Source organism: Dendrobates tinctorius, unplaced genomic scaffold (assembly GCF_039654945.1).
Source record: "Dendrobates tinctorius isolate UK_male_01 unplaced genomic scaffold, ASM3965494v1 ptg000063l, whole genome shotgun sequence".
NCBI lineage: Eukaryota > Metazoa > Chordata > Amphibia > Anura > Dendrobatidae > Dendrobates > Dendrobates tinctorius.
The window spans coordinates 8,988,540-9,003,116 of record NW_027361731.1 but is presented as its reverse complement, the minus strand read 5'-3'; the positions used below and the strand labels follow the sequence as shown (position 1 = coordinate 9,003,116).

The window sequence follows — 14,577 nt, the reverse complement described above, 5'->3', positions numbered from 1 at the left end:
GGGTTTTGTTTTTTTTACATGCACTAATTAACTCTAGGCAGCATGTTACTTTATGCATCTACAACCCCCCTCTGCTAATATGTCAATTCTCCAGAAGGCGATGAGTTTTGCCCTGAACTATCCAGATGCAGATGTCATCTGCATGGGGGATTTCAACTTGGTCACGAATAACCGTCTAGACAGACTGAGATTGGGGGATGGGATGCAAGAAGAGGCCCCTCCGCCGGCTACATCCCAGCTATCACAGTTCATGGAGGGAAGCGGATGGTTAGATTTATGGAGAACGCGACACCACAAGACAAGGGAATACACCTGCCATTCATCCACTAAGTGCTCCTTATCGCGCATAGATTATATATTTGGGTCCAGCAGTCTAGCAATGTGGGTGGACAATATAGAACATGGCAGTAGGGGGGGGGGGGATTTCAGATCATAGTCCGGTCATTCTTAAACTTAACTACGGACCACTAAATAATAGGATGGTCTGGAAATTGAAACCTTTCTGGTTAAAGTTGGTGGAATTGCACGATAGAACGATAGATCAGTTGCATTGCGTCATCTCGTCCCACCCGGAACACCGGAATATTAATTTATTTTGGGATGCCCTTAAGGCATATTTGAGGGGTTGCCTATCCTCTACGATCTCTTACATCAAGCGGGTGACATCAAGGGAGGATGATGAGATGGAGCAACGACTGAAAGATACGGAGGCCGCATACATATCTGATCAAACTAGCGGTAATAGGGTGGAGTGGTTGGCTGCTTAAAGGTTATACACCCAACACATAGACACTAAGTCCAAACGTAAATTATTTTTTGCCCGTCAATCTATTTTGAGTTGGGAAACCAAGCAAGTAAATTTTTAGCCCATTTGGTGCATCAACATAATACTTCTAACACAATATTACAGATTCGTAGCTTGGATGGTACTTTGGTATCCTCAACTGAAGAAATACTGAGCTGCTTTCATGATTATTACAGATTATTGTACAACTCTAAAAGTGGCGTTGATGGTCAGGGGTGTCTAGACTACCTGTCAGATATAACATTTCCCACACTAAGCCCTTCCCAGCGAGCCTTTATGGATGCTGAATTTACAGTCATTTGTTAAAGTTTGGGCACCCCTATTAATGTTAACCTTTTTTCTTTATAACAATTTTGGTTTTTGCAACAGCTATTTCAGTTTCATATATCTAATAACTGATGGACTCAGTTATATTTCTGGATTCAAAAGAAGTTTATTGTACTAACAGAAAATGTGCAATCTGCATTTAAACAAAATTTGAGCGGTGCAAAAGTATGGGCATCTCAACATAAAAGTGACATTAATATTTCGTAGATCCTCCTTTTGCAAAAATAACAGCCTCTAGTCGCTTCCTGTAGCTATTAATGAGCTCCTGGATGAAGGTATTTGTGACCATTCCTGTTTACAAAACAATTCCAGTTCAGTTAAGTTTGATGGTCGCCGAGCATGGACAGCCCGCTTCAAATCATCCCACAGATGTTCAATGATATTCAGGTCTGGGGACTGGGATGGCCATTCCAGAACATTGTAATGGTTCCTCTGCATGAATGCCTGAGTAGATTTGGAGCGGTGTTTTGGATCATTGTCTTGCTGAAATATCCATCCCCTGCGTAACTTCAACTTCATCACTGATTCTTGCACATTATTGTCAAGAATCTGCTGATACTGAGTTGAATCCATGCGACCCTCAACTTTAACAAGATTCCCGGTGCCGGCATTGGCCACACAGCCCCAAAGCATGATGGAAACTCCACCAAATTTTACTGTGGGTAGCAAGTGTTTTTCTTGGAATGCTGTGTTTTTTAGCCTCCATGCATAACGCCTTTTTGAATGACCAAACAACTCAATCTTTGTTTCATCAGTCCACAGGACCTTCTTCCAAAATGTAACTGGCTTGTCCAAATGTGCTTTTGCATACCTCAGGCGACTCTGTTTGTGGCGTGCTTGCAGAAACGGCTTCTTTCGCATCACTCTCCCATACAGCTTCTCCTTGTGCAAAGTGCGCTGTATTGTTGACCGATGCACAGTGACACCATCTGCAGCAAGATGATGCTGCAGGTCTTTGGAGGTGGTCTGTGGATTGTCCTTGACTGTTCTCACCATTATTCCTCTCTGCCTTTCTGATATTTTTCTTGGCCTGCCACTTCTGGGCTTAACAAGAACTGTACCTGTGTTCTTCCATTTCCTTACTATGTTCCTCACAGTGGAAACTGACAGGTTAAATCTCTGAGACAACTTTTTGTGTCCTTCCCCTGAAAAGCTATGTTGAATAATCTTTGTTTTCTTTGAGAGTTGTTTTGAGGAGCCCATGATGCCACTCTTCTAAGGAGAATCAAATAGGAGAACTACTTGCAAGTGGACACCTTAAATACCTTTTCTCATGATTTGATACACCTGGCTATGAAGTTCAAAGCTCAATGAGGTTACAAAACCAATTTAGTGCTTCAGGAAGTCAGTAAAAAGTAGTTAGGAGTGTTCAAATCAAGAAAATGATAAGGGTGCCCACACTTTTGCACCGGTCAAATTTTGTTTAAATGCAGATTGCACATTTTCTGTTAGTACAATAAACCTCATTTGAATCCAGAAATATAACTGAGTCCATCAGTTATTAGATATATGAAACTGAAATAGCTGTTGCAAAAACCACAATTGTTATAAAGAAAAAAGGTTAACATTAATAGGGGTGCCCAAACTTTAACATATGACTGTACTTTGGAAGAGATAGAGAACGCCATATCAGATATGGCCTCTGGGAAGGCCCCTGGACCAGATGGGTTTCCCATCGAATTATACAGGAAATATCGGGACATATTAGCGCCACTTTCGTTGTGGGTGTTTCGGGGGGATTTGGGAGGGGGGATCCATGCCGGAGTCCGTCTACGAGGCTAATATAATAGTGCTTAAAAAGGAGGGGAAGGACCCTTTAGTCTGTGGATTTTATCGGCTTATATCACTGGTGAATGTGGACTATAAGATCCTTACAAAAATTTTGGCCACCAGATTAAACGCGTTTATACTGGAACTTATACACCCTGACCAGACCAGTTTTATGCCTGGGAAGAGCACTTCCATCAATATTAGACGAGTCCAGTCGGTAGTCCAATATAGCTCTTTGGTACCAGACAATAAAAGGCCATTGGCATCGTTGGATGCGGCTAACGCCTTCGACTCCCTTAAGTGGCCTTTCCTCTGTGCATGTTTACAGAGACATGGATTTGGTGACAGGTTTTTGAAATGGGTCAATGTATTATATATGAAACCCAAAGCCTGTATCATTGTAAATAGTTCCATATCTGAGTCCTTTTCACTACATAGGGGAACCGTCAGGGGGTGTCCCCTTTCCCTTTTTACTCTAGCGATTGAGGCATTGGCGATTCGCATAAGATCTTCTCCTAATATTGAGGGTATAGAAATAGCGGGTCGGGTAGATGCCATAGGCTTATATGCTGACTGTGACATCAGCGGCTGTGCCTGCCGCCGTCCCATCAGCGGTGGGACCCGCCGCGGCCTCCTCTTACCCGTTCACATCCTCTCGCACGCTCCCACGTTCTTCCTTCCACTCAGTCGCGGTCCCGCGCATGCGCCTTAGGCCGCGGGCGCGCGCCCGGCAGCTTCCTTAAACCCGGTGGTGGGCGTCTCCGAGGGGCAGGACCAGTCAACCACTTCCTGGCATGGGGTATTTCAGGCGTCTCCCATAAGGGGAGTACGTCTGGTTATCGTGTGCTATACTTTGCGCTAATCTGGCCGCCTATAGGTAGTCTATGGTCTTCTCCCTTGTCTTGTGATCTCTTCTGTCCCTGCCTTCGTTGTCTCTGCCTCTGGTTCTGTCATCTGTCTGCCCTCCGTGCTGCCCTGTCTCTGTTCTCTACCCAGTGTCTCCTCTGGGCTCCGTCTCATATCCGTCCTCCAGTCCTGGTTCTCCTGCCTGCTGTCTGTCATTGTATTTGTCCTGGTGCTACCGTGCCGTCTCCCTCCGCGTTCAGTGCACGGAGTCCTGTGCCCTAGTCCTGTTGCCACCTCTTGGTACTGGCTGCTTGGTTCCTCTACACCAGTTCCCTTCCGGTACTCCTTGCCCCCCTACCTTGGGCCCTGTCTGCATCCCAGTCCTGCCCGTAGCCACTCCGGTTATTCGAGTCGCCCCTCTTGGTTCCAGCTGTCGCGGTGTCTGATCCCCGCAGGCCTGCCCCTAACGGTCAGTGTATAGGGGTTGGTTCCACCTGGCGCGCTCGCCCTGGGGGCCTCAGCTCTGCGACCCAGAGGGTCCACTCTTGGACGCTGCCAAACCCCTGGCACACTGACGATATGGTAATATTTATGAATAGGGCGGAGGAAACACTGACGCAGGTAATTGCCACTATAAACAAATTCAGCAAATATTCCGGCTGATATATAAATTGGGAGAAATCTGCCCTGATGCCCCTCTCTCACAACCAGATGCCACAGCTCGAAACTCTTTCTTCGTTGCCTATTGTACCCAGTTTTAAATATCTAGGTGTCCACATATCTCAAACCAACGCAATGGATTTACGGCTCAACATACACCCACTGCTAGAAAAGGTTAAAATAAAATTTACAATTTGGGTTAAACACCCGCTAGCGAGATTGCTGATTTTGTGACACATCAACGATCTCGCCAGCGAGATTGTTATGTGTGACGGGGAGAAGCGACCGGACCCCCTGATGGTTATCGCTGATTGTGCTCGATCAGCCTGGGCTGTTTTTAGATTGCTGGTCTTCTGCTGCCCAGCACACATCGCTGCGTGTGGCAGCAAGAGACCAGCGATCAGCCACACTGGAAGCTGGTTACTAATGTAAACATCGGGTATCCAGGAGCATCGCGCTGGTCCTGATCGCTGGGGCTGTCTTGTGACAGCTCACCAGCGATCAGCCTAACGATGTCCCAGCGATCCCATCATGTCGGATCGTTGGTGGAAATCGCTGGAACATCGTTATGTGTAACAGGGGCTTTACTCCCTAAGCTCAGTTATTCTCTTCAACCTAGTGCTGTGATGTTACCCAGATCCTTCTTTGCGAATTTGAATTCCCAAATTACGTCCTTTATAAGGGGGAAAACTAGGCCCAAACTCAGACTGTCCACCTTGCAAAGACCTAAAAAGTGGGGTGGGGCAGCATTACCAGACTTTTTTTTCTATACTATCTAGCTGGACTAGCCAGAGCTATAAGTAAGTGAATGCCCGGTAACTATCTCCATAACTCTGAAAACCACCTGCTCCATGCCGCACAAGCTAATTGTCCGCTGGGCTTTCTGGAACTGGGAAAAATTGGTGTCCCCTGTCTGTTGCCCTTGCTTCGTCTGGCGCGATCAGTGTGGAGACAGATTAAGAAGGTGACTGGATTTACAGACATTATAGCTGAAATGCTCCTGTGGAAAAATGGTTATCTTCCGGTAATACTTGAACACCCGTCCGCTGAATTTTGGACTCAACATAATGTCTCCTCGATAGGTGATTTGCATGATCATGGAACCCTGTTGTCTTTTGAACAGTTGCAGGTTAAATATGATATTGTGAGATCCCAATTCTGCCGTTATTTGCAACTAAGATCGGCCTTTCAGTCACACATGAGATATGTGGGTATAAATAATGCTATTTCGTCTTTACCCTTGATAGGAATCCTTAAATCGCAGGGTCCCCAGGGTCTCATCTCCTCTCTGTATACATATATGCTGTCAGTAGGGGCAGAATCCGCCATAAACTCAGTTAAAGGGAAATGGGAAAGGCTCATCCCTGATATACAGGGAGAGGAGTGGGAAGAAATTCTAGAATCTCCGATAGGGGTGTCTCCGTCTATTAATAACAGAATGATACAATTATATATCATAAACCAATCATATCTGACTCTGACACGACTCTAAGATGGGCCGATTCCAATCATAGGAATGTTTGAGATGTCATTCATTAGATGCAGATTTTATCCACATGATCTGGCAGTGTCCTATCATCGCACAATATTGGAAAGAAGTGACGTCATTACTAACTTCCCTGGTACAAGCTCCTGTTCCCCTTGAGCCACTGGTTTGTATGTTTGGGGTGTGGGATGAGGAGACTTGTGGGTCACTACAATTTTTACGGGAGACGCTATTTATGGCACGGAAGGTACTGGCACTGCGGTGGATGGGGGGGCTCATGTCCATCCCTTAGGATCTGGATCGATTTGGTGAATTCGATTATCCTATATGAATGTACAGTACACTGTATCGAAACAGGGGATGCCCGGGTAAATTTGAAGAGATCTGGGAGAGGTGGAATTCCTCTCATCTTATTCTGTAGAGTGGAGACGTCACGTGGTGAACAACTGATGTGAAATCAAGCTGCGAAATAGTAGTTTTTTGTAGGTGTAGTTGTAGTTTAGGAAGTTAAATAGGTTTTATTACCTGTGCAATAATATGAAGAATTGTACATGTCATTATGTTTTATCTCGTATGTAAGCCGGAATGTACATTATGCTTTGCATCTCATACTCATCACATGCAAGTATGTATATTGTATATTCTGTTTGAGGTTAATAAACAAATTTAAAGTGGCTAAACAGACTGTCACCTCCATAAAGGGGCACTTTTCAGAGTGTCAGAACTGTCTGAGGATTATTAGAGGTGATAGTTTCCCCCCCAAATAGAAGGGACACCTGTGGATATTGGGGTCTTTACCTGCTACAGTGCTGTTGGGATTTACTCGGTAAAGTGCTGAAATCACTTTCTCCCAAAGGCTTAAATGGCGTCTGTAACTTCAATGTCTTTCTATGAAGCTTCTTCTCTGAACTTTCTTCCTCTGGTTTCTGCCGTATTTCTATTACTCTCCGGAATCAGGAAAGTATTAAGTCCTATAGAAACTGCGGAGAAAAAATCATTTCTAATTCTATGTTTCCAGGATTCTTCTTGTGGGAATTGGAGGCGATATCCCCTGTGCAATAGATTTCTAGTATTAATGTGCCAGTAATGGGGAATCTCCACATCCCTCCACCTGCAGAGCTGCACTCCACATAATGGAGCCTCTGGCACCGACCTCCACCCGCAGAGTCGCACTCCGAAGAGATAATAATGGAGCCTCCGGCACCGACCTCCACCCGCAGAGCCACACTCCACATAGAGAATAATGGAGCCTCCAGCACCGACCTCCACCTGCAGAGCCGCACCCCACATAGAGAATAATGGAGCCTCCGGCACCGACCTCCACCCGCAGAGCCGCACCCCACATAGAGAATAATGGAGCCTCCAGCACCGACCTCCACCCACACTCCACATAGAGAATAATGGAGCCTCCAGCACCGACCTCCACCCGCAGAGCCGCACTCCACTTAGAGAATAATGGAGCCTCCAGCACCGACCTCCACCCGCAGAGCCGCACTCCACATAGAGAATAATGGGGCCTCCAGCACCGACCTCCACCCGCAGAGCCGCACTCCACATAGAGAATAATGGAGCCTCCAGCACCGACCTCCACCCGCAGAGCCGCACTCCACATAGAGAATAATGGAGCCTCCGGCACCGACCTCCACCCGCAAAGCCGCACTCCACATAGAGAATAATGGAGCCTCCAGCACCGACCTCCACCCGCAGAGCCGCACCCCACATAGAGAATAATGGAGCCTCCAGCACCGACCTCCACCCGCAGAGCCGCACTCCACATAGAGAATAATGGAGCCTCCGGCACCGACCTCCACCCGCAGAGCCGCACTCCACATAGAGAATAATGGAGCCTCCAGCACTGACCTCCACCCGCAGAGCCGCACTCCACATAGAGAATAATGGAGCCTCCGGCACCGACCTCCACCCGCAGAGCCGCACTCCACATAGAGAATAATGGAGCCTCCAGCACTGACCTCCACCCGCAGAGCCGCACTCCACATAGAGAATAATGGAGCCTCCAGCACCGACCTCCACCCGCAGAGCCGCACTCCACATAGAGAATAATGGAGCCTCCGGCACCGACCTCCAGCCGCAGAGCCGCACTCCACATAGAGAATAATGGAGCCTCCGGCACCGACCTCCAGCCGCAGAGCCGCACTCCACATAGAGAATAATGGAGCCTCCAGCACCGACCTCCACCCGCAGAGCCGCACTCCACATAGAGAATGGAGCCTCCAGCACCGACCTCCACCCGCAGAGCCGCACCCCACATAGAGAATAATGGAGCCTCCAGCACCGACCTCCACCCGCAGAGCCGCACCCCACATAGAGAATAATGGAGCCTCCAGCACCGACCTCCACCCGCAGAGCCGCACTCCACATAGAGAATAATGGAGCCTCCGGCACCGACCTCCACCCGCAGAGCCGCACTCCACATAGAGAATAATGGAGCCTCCAGCACCGACCTCCACCTGCAGAGCCGCACTCCACATAGAGAATAATGGAGCCTCCAGCACCGACCTCCACCCGCAGAGCCGCACTCCACATAGAGAATAATGGAGCCTCCAGCACCGACCTCCACCCACACTCCACATAGAGAATAATGGAGCCTCCAGCACCGACCTCCACCCGCAGAGCCGCACTCCACATAGAGAATAATGGAGTCTCCAGCACCGACCTCCACCCGCAGAGCCGCACTCCACATAGAGAATAATGGAGCCTCCAGCACCGACCTCCACCCACACTCCACATAGAGAATAATGGAGACTCCAGCACCGACCTCCACCTGCAGAGCCGCACTCCACATAGAGAATAATGGAGCCTCCAGCACCGACCTCCACCCGCAGAGCCGCACTCCACATAGAGAATAATGGAGCCTCCAGCTCCGACCTCCACCCACACTCCACATAGAGAATAATGGAGCCTCCAGCACCGACCTCCACCCGCAGAGCCGCACTCCACATAGAGAATAATGGAGCCTCCAGCACCGACCTCCACCCGCAGAGCCGCACTCCACATAGAGAATAATGGAGCCTCCAGCACCGACCTCCACCCGCAGAGCCGCACACCACATAGAGAATAATGGAGCCTCCAGCACCGACCTCCACCCGCAGAGCCGCACTCCACATAGAGAATAATGGAGCCTCCGGCACCGACCTCCACCCGCAGAGCCGCACTCCACATAGAGAATAATGGAGCCTCCAGCACCGACCTCCACCCGCAGAGCCGCACTCCACATAGAGAATAATGGAGCCTCCAGCACCGACCTCCACCCGCAGAGCCGCACTCCACATAGAGAATAATGGAGCCTCCGGCACCGACCTCCAGCCGCAGAGCCGCACTCCACATAGAGAATAATGGAGCCTCCGGCACCGACCTCCAGCCGCAGAGCCGCACTCCACATAGAGAATAATGGAGCCTCCAGCACCGACCTCCACCCGCAGAGCCGCACTCCACATAGAGAATGGAGCCTCCAGCACCGACCTCCACCCGCAGAGCCGCACCCCACATAGAGAATAATGGAGCCTCCAGCACCGACCTCCACCCGCAGAGCCGCACTCCACATAGAGAATAATGGAGCCTCCGGCACAGACCTCCACCCGCAAAGCCGCACTCCACATAGAGAATAATGGAGCCTCCAGCACCGACCTCCACCCGCAGAGCCGCACTCCACATAGAGAATAATGGAGCCTCCAGCACCGACCTCCACCCACACTCCACATAGAGAATAATGGAGCCTCCAGCACCGACCTCCACCTGCAGAGCCGCACTCCACATAGAGAATAATGGAGCCTCCAGCACCGACCTCCACCCGCAGAGCCACACTCCACATAGAGAATAATGGAGCCTCCAGCACCGACCTCCACCCACACTCCACATAGAGAATAATGGAGCCTCCAGCACCGACCTCCACCCGCAGAGCCGCACTCCACATAGAGAATAATGGAGCCTCCAGCACCGACCTCCACCCGCAGAGCCGCACTCCACATAGAGAATAATGGGGCCTCCAGCACCGACCTCCACCCGCAGAGCCGCACTCCACATAGAGAATAATGGAGCCTCCAGCACCGACCTCCACCCGCAGAGCCGCACTCCACATAGAGAATAATGGAGCCTCCGGCACCGACCTCCACCCGCAAAGCCGCACTCCACATAGAGAATAATGGAGCCTCCAGCACCGACCTCCACCCGCAGAGCCGCACACCACATAGAGAATAATGGAGCCTCCAGCACCGACCTCCACCCGCAGAGCCGCACTCCACATAGAGAATAATGGAGCCTCCGGCACCGACCTCCACCCGCAGAGCCGCACTCCACATAGAGAATAATGGAGCCTCCAGCACTGACCTCCACCCGCAGAGCCGCACTCCACATAGAGAATAATGGAGCCTCCGGCACCGACCTCCACCCGCAGAGCCGCACTCCACATAGAGAATAATGGAGCCTCCAGCACTGACCTCCACCCGCAGAGCCGCACTCCACATAGAGAATAATGGAGCCTCCGGCACCGACCTCCACCCGCAGAGCCGCACTCCACATAGAGAATAATGGAGCCTCCAGCACCGACCTCCACCCGCAGAGCCGCACTCCACATAGAGAATGGAGCCTCCAGCACCGACCTCCACCTGCAGAGCCGCACTCCACATAGAGAATAATGGAGCCTCCAGCACCGACCTCCACCCGCAGAGCCGCACTCCACATAGAGAATAATGGAGCCTCCAGCACCGACCTCCACCCACACTCCACATAGAGAATAATGGAGCCTCCAGCACCGACCTCCACCCGCAGAGCCGCACTCCACATAGAGAATAATGGAGTCTCCAGCACCGACCTCCACCCGCAGAGCCGCACTCCACATAGAGAATAATGGAGCCTCCAGCACCGACCTCCACCCACACTCCACATAGAGAATAATGGAGCCTCCAGCACCGACCTCCACCTGCAGAGCCGCACTCCACATAGAGAATAATGGAGCCTCCAGCACCGACCTCCACCCGCAGAGCCACACTCCACATAGAGAATAATGGAGCCTCCAGCACCGACCTCCACCCACACTCCACATAGAGAATAATGGAGCCTCCAGCACCGACCTCCACCCGCAGAGCCGCACTCCACATAGAGAATAATGGAGCCTCCAGCACCGACCTCCACCCGCAGAGCCGCACTCCACATAGAGAATAATGGGGCCTCCAGCACCGACCTCCACCCGCAGAGCCGCACTCCACATAGAGAATAATGGAGCCTCCAGCACCGACCTCCACCCGCAGAGCCGCACTCCACATAGAGAATAATGGAGCCTCCGGCACCGACCTCCACCCGCAAAGCCGCACTCCACATAGAGAATAATGGAGCCTCCAGCACCGACCTCCACCCGCAGATCCGCACACCACATAGAGAATAATGGAGCCTCCAGCACCGACCTCCACCCGCAGAGCCGCACTCCACATAGAGAATAATGGAGCCTCCAGCACCGACCTCCACGTGCAGAGCCGCACTCCACATAGAGAATAATGGAGCCTCCAGCACCGACCTCCACCCGCAGAGCCGCACACCACATAGAGAATAATGGAGCCTCCAGCACCGACCTCCACCCGCAGAGCCGCACTCCACATAGAGAATAATGGAGCCTCCAGCACCGACCTCCACGTGCAGAGCCGCACTCCACATAGAGAATAATGGCGCCTCCGGCACCGACCTCCACCCGCAGAGCCGCACTCCACATAGAGAATAATGGAGCCTCCAGCACCGACCTCCACCCGCAGAGCCGCACTCCACATAGAGAATAATGGAGTCTCCAGCACCGACCTCCACCCGCAGAGCCGCACTCCACATAGAGAATAATGGAGCCTCCAGCACCGACCTCCACCCGCAGAGCCGCACTCCACATAGAGAATAATGGAGCCTCCAGCACCGACCTCCACCCGCAGAGCCGCACTCCACATAGAGAATAATGGAGCCTCCGGCACCGACCTCCACCCGCAGAGCCGCACTCCACATAGAGAATAATGGAGCCTCCGGCACCGACCTCCACCCGCAGAGCCGCACTCCACATAGAGAATAATGGAGCCTCCGGCACCGACCTCCACCCGCAGAGCCGCACTCCACATAGAGAATAATGGAGCCTCCGGCACCGACCTCCACACGCAGAGCCGCACTCCACATAGAGAATAATGGAGCCTCCAGCACCGACCTCCACCCGCAGAGCCGCACTCCACATAGAGAATAATGGAGCCTCCAGCACCGACCTCCACCCGCAGAGCCGCACTCCACATAGAGAATGGAGCCTCCAGCACCGACCTCCACCTGCAGAGCCGCACTCCACATAGAGAATAATGGAGCCTCCAGCACCGACCTCCACCCGCAGAGCCGCACTCCACATAGAGAATAATGGAGCCTCCAGCACCGACCTCCACCCACACTCCACATAGAGAATAATGGAGCCTCCAGCACCGACCTCCACCCGCAGAGCCGCACTCCACATAGAGAATAATGGAGTCTCCAGCACCGACCTCCACCCGCAGAGCCGCACTCCACATAGAGAATAATGGAGCCTCCAGCACCGACCTCCACCCACACTCCACATAGAGAATAATGGAGCCTCCAGCACCGACCTCCACCTGCAGAGCCGCACTCCACATAGAGAATAATGGAGCCTCCAGCACCGACCTCCACCCGCAGAGCCACACTCCACATAGAGAATAATGGAGCCTCCAGCACCGACCTCCACCCACACTCCACATAGAGAATAATGGAGCCTCCAGCACCGACCTCCACCCGCAGAGCCGCACTCCACATAGAGAATAATGGAGCCTCCAGCACCGACCTCCACCCGCAGAGCCGCACTCCACATAGAGAATAATGGGGCCTCCAGCACCGACCTCCACCCGCAGAGCCGCACTCCACATAGAGAATAATGGAGCCTCCAGCACCGACCTCCACCCGCAGAGCCGCACTCCACATAGAGAATAATGGAGCCTCCGGCACCGACCTCCACCCGCAAAGCCGCACTCCACATAGAGAATAATGGAGCCTCCAGCACCGACCTCCACCCGCAGATCCGCACACCACATAGAGAATAATGGAGCCTCCAGCACCGACCTCCACCCGCAGAGCCGCACTCCACATAGAGAATAATGGAGCCTCCAGCACCGACCTCCACGTGCAGAGCCGCACTCCACATAGAGAATAATGGAGCCTCCAGCACCGACCTCCACCCGCAGAGCCGCACACCACATAGAGAATAATGGAGCCTCCAGCACCGACCTCCACCCGCAGAGCCGCACTCCACATAGAGAATAATGGAGCCTCCAGCACCGACCTCCACGTGCAGAGCCGCACTCCACATAGAGAATAATGGCGCCTCCGGCACCGACCTCCACCCGCAGAGCCGCACTCCACATAGAGAATAATGGAGCCTCCAGCACCGACCTCCACCCGCAGAGCCGCACTCCACATAGAGAATAATGGAGTCTCCAGCACCGACCTCCACCCGCAGAGCCGCACTCCACATAGAGAATAATGGAGCCTCCAGCACCGACCTCCACCCGCAGAGCCGCACTCCACATAGAGAATAATGGAGCCTCCAGCACCGACCTCCACCCGCAGAGCCGCACTCCACATAGAGAATAATGGAGCCTCCGGCACCGACCTCCACCCGCAGAGCCGCACTCCACATAGAGAATAATGGAGCCTCCGGCACCGACCTCCACCCGCAGAGCCGCACTCCACATAGAGAATAATGGAGCCTCCGGCACCGACCTCCACCCGCAGAGCCGCACTCCACATAGAGAATAATGGAGCCTCCGGCACCGACCTCCACACGCAGAGCCGCACTCCACATAGAGAATAATGGAGCCTCCAGCACCGACCTCCACCCGCAGAGCCGCACTCCACATAGAGAATAATGGAGCCTCCAGCACCGACCTCCACCCGCAGAGCCGCACTCCACATAGAGAATAATGGAGCCTCCAGCACCGACCTCCACCCGCAGAGCCGCACTCCACATAGAGAATAATGGAGCCTCCAGCACCGACCTCCACCCGCAGAGCCGCACTCCACATAGAGAATAATGGAGCCTCCAGCACCGACCTCCACAGCAGAGCCGCACTCCGTCCACATATATGGCTGCTCTGTGCGCACAGGACCTGTGATGAGGTCACAGGAGGGGAGGAGTCAGGGGTCACATGATCAGGGGCCTCAGTGTGTGCAGGACTCTGCTGTGCTGGTTGTCATGGTGCTGGATGAGGGGAAGTTTACGTGTGGGGTCAGAAGTATGAGGTGTACGGAGCAGAGTGATGTGTTTGCAAGGTGTACGGAGCGGAGCCTTGTGTGCTCAGAGCCCTGTGTGTACACTGTATACACCCATATACCCCCAGCTTCTGGTACGGACGTTTTTTTCCTCCAACAAAATGGCGGCTTGTGCAGTAGAATGTATCGCTTGCCATTCACCATGTGGTAAAATTGATAAAGCGGTTTTATTCTTCAGGTCAGTACGATGACAGCGATATCTCATTTATATTTTTTTATGCTTTGGCGCTTTTACACAATAAAAAAATATTTGACAGTAAAAATAATTATTTTGCATTGCTTTTCCATTGACGGAGCTGTATGGCGGCTTGTTTTTGCGGGACAAGATGACGTTTTCATTGGTAACGCGTTTATTTACTTTATATTCGTCTTTTTGATC

The 14,577-nt window shown here is 52.1% G+C and overlaps 1 protein-coding gene across 1 annotated transcript in view; it reads right to left on the bottom strand.

Annotated features, from left to right (window-relative positions):
• The window catches only part of LOC141094218 (uncharacterized), a 41,119-nt gene extending 33,973 nt beyond the window's left edge, over positions 1-7,146 (bottom strand). The window contains 1 exon segment of the mRNA XM_073580017.1: positions 6,693-7,146. The gene's annotated coding sequence lies outside the window, so the exon portion shown is untranslated.
• Positions 7,147-14,577: the final 7,431 nt, after the last annotated feature.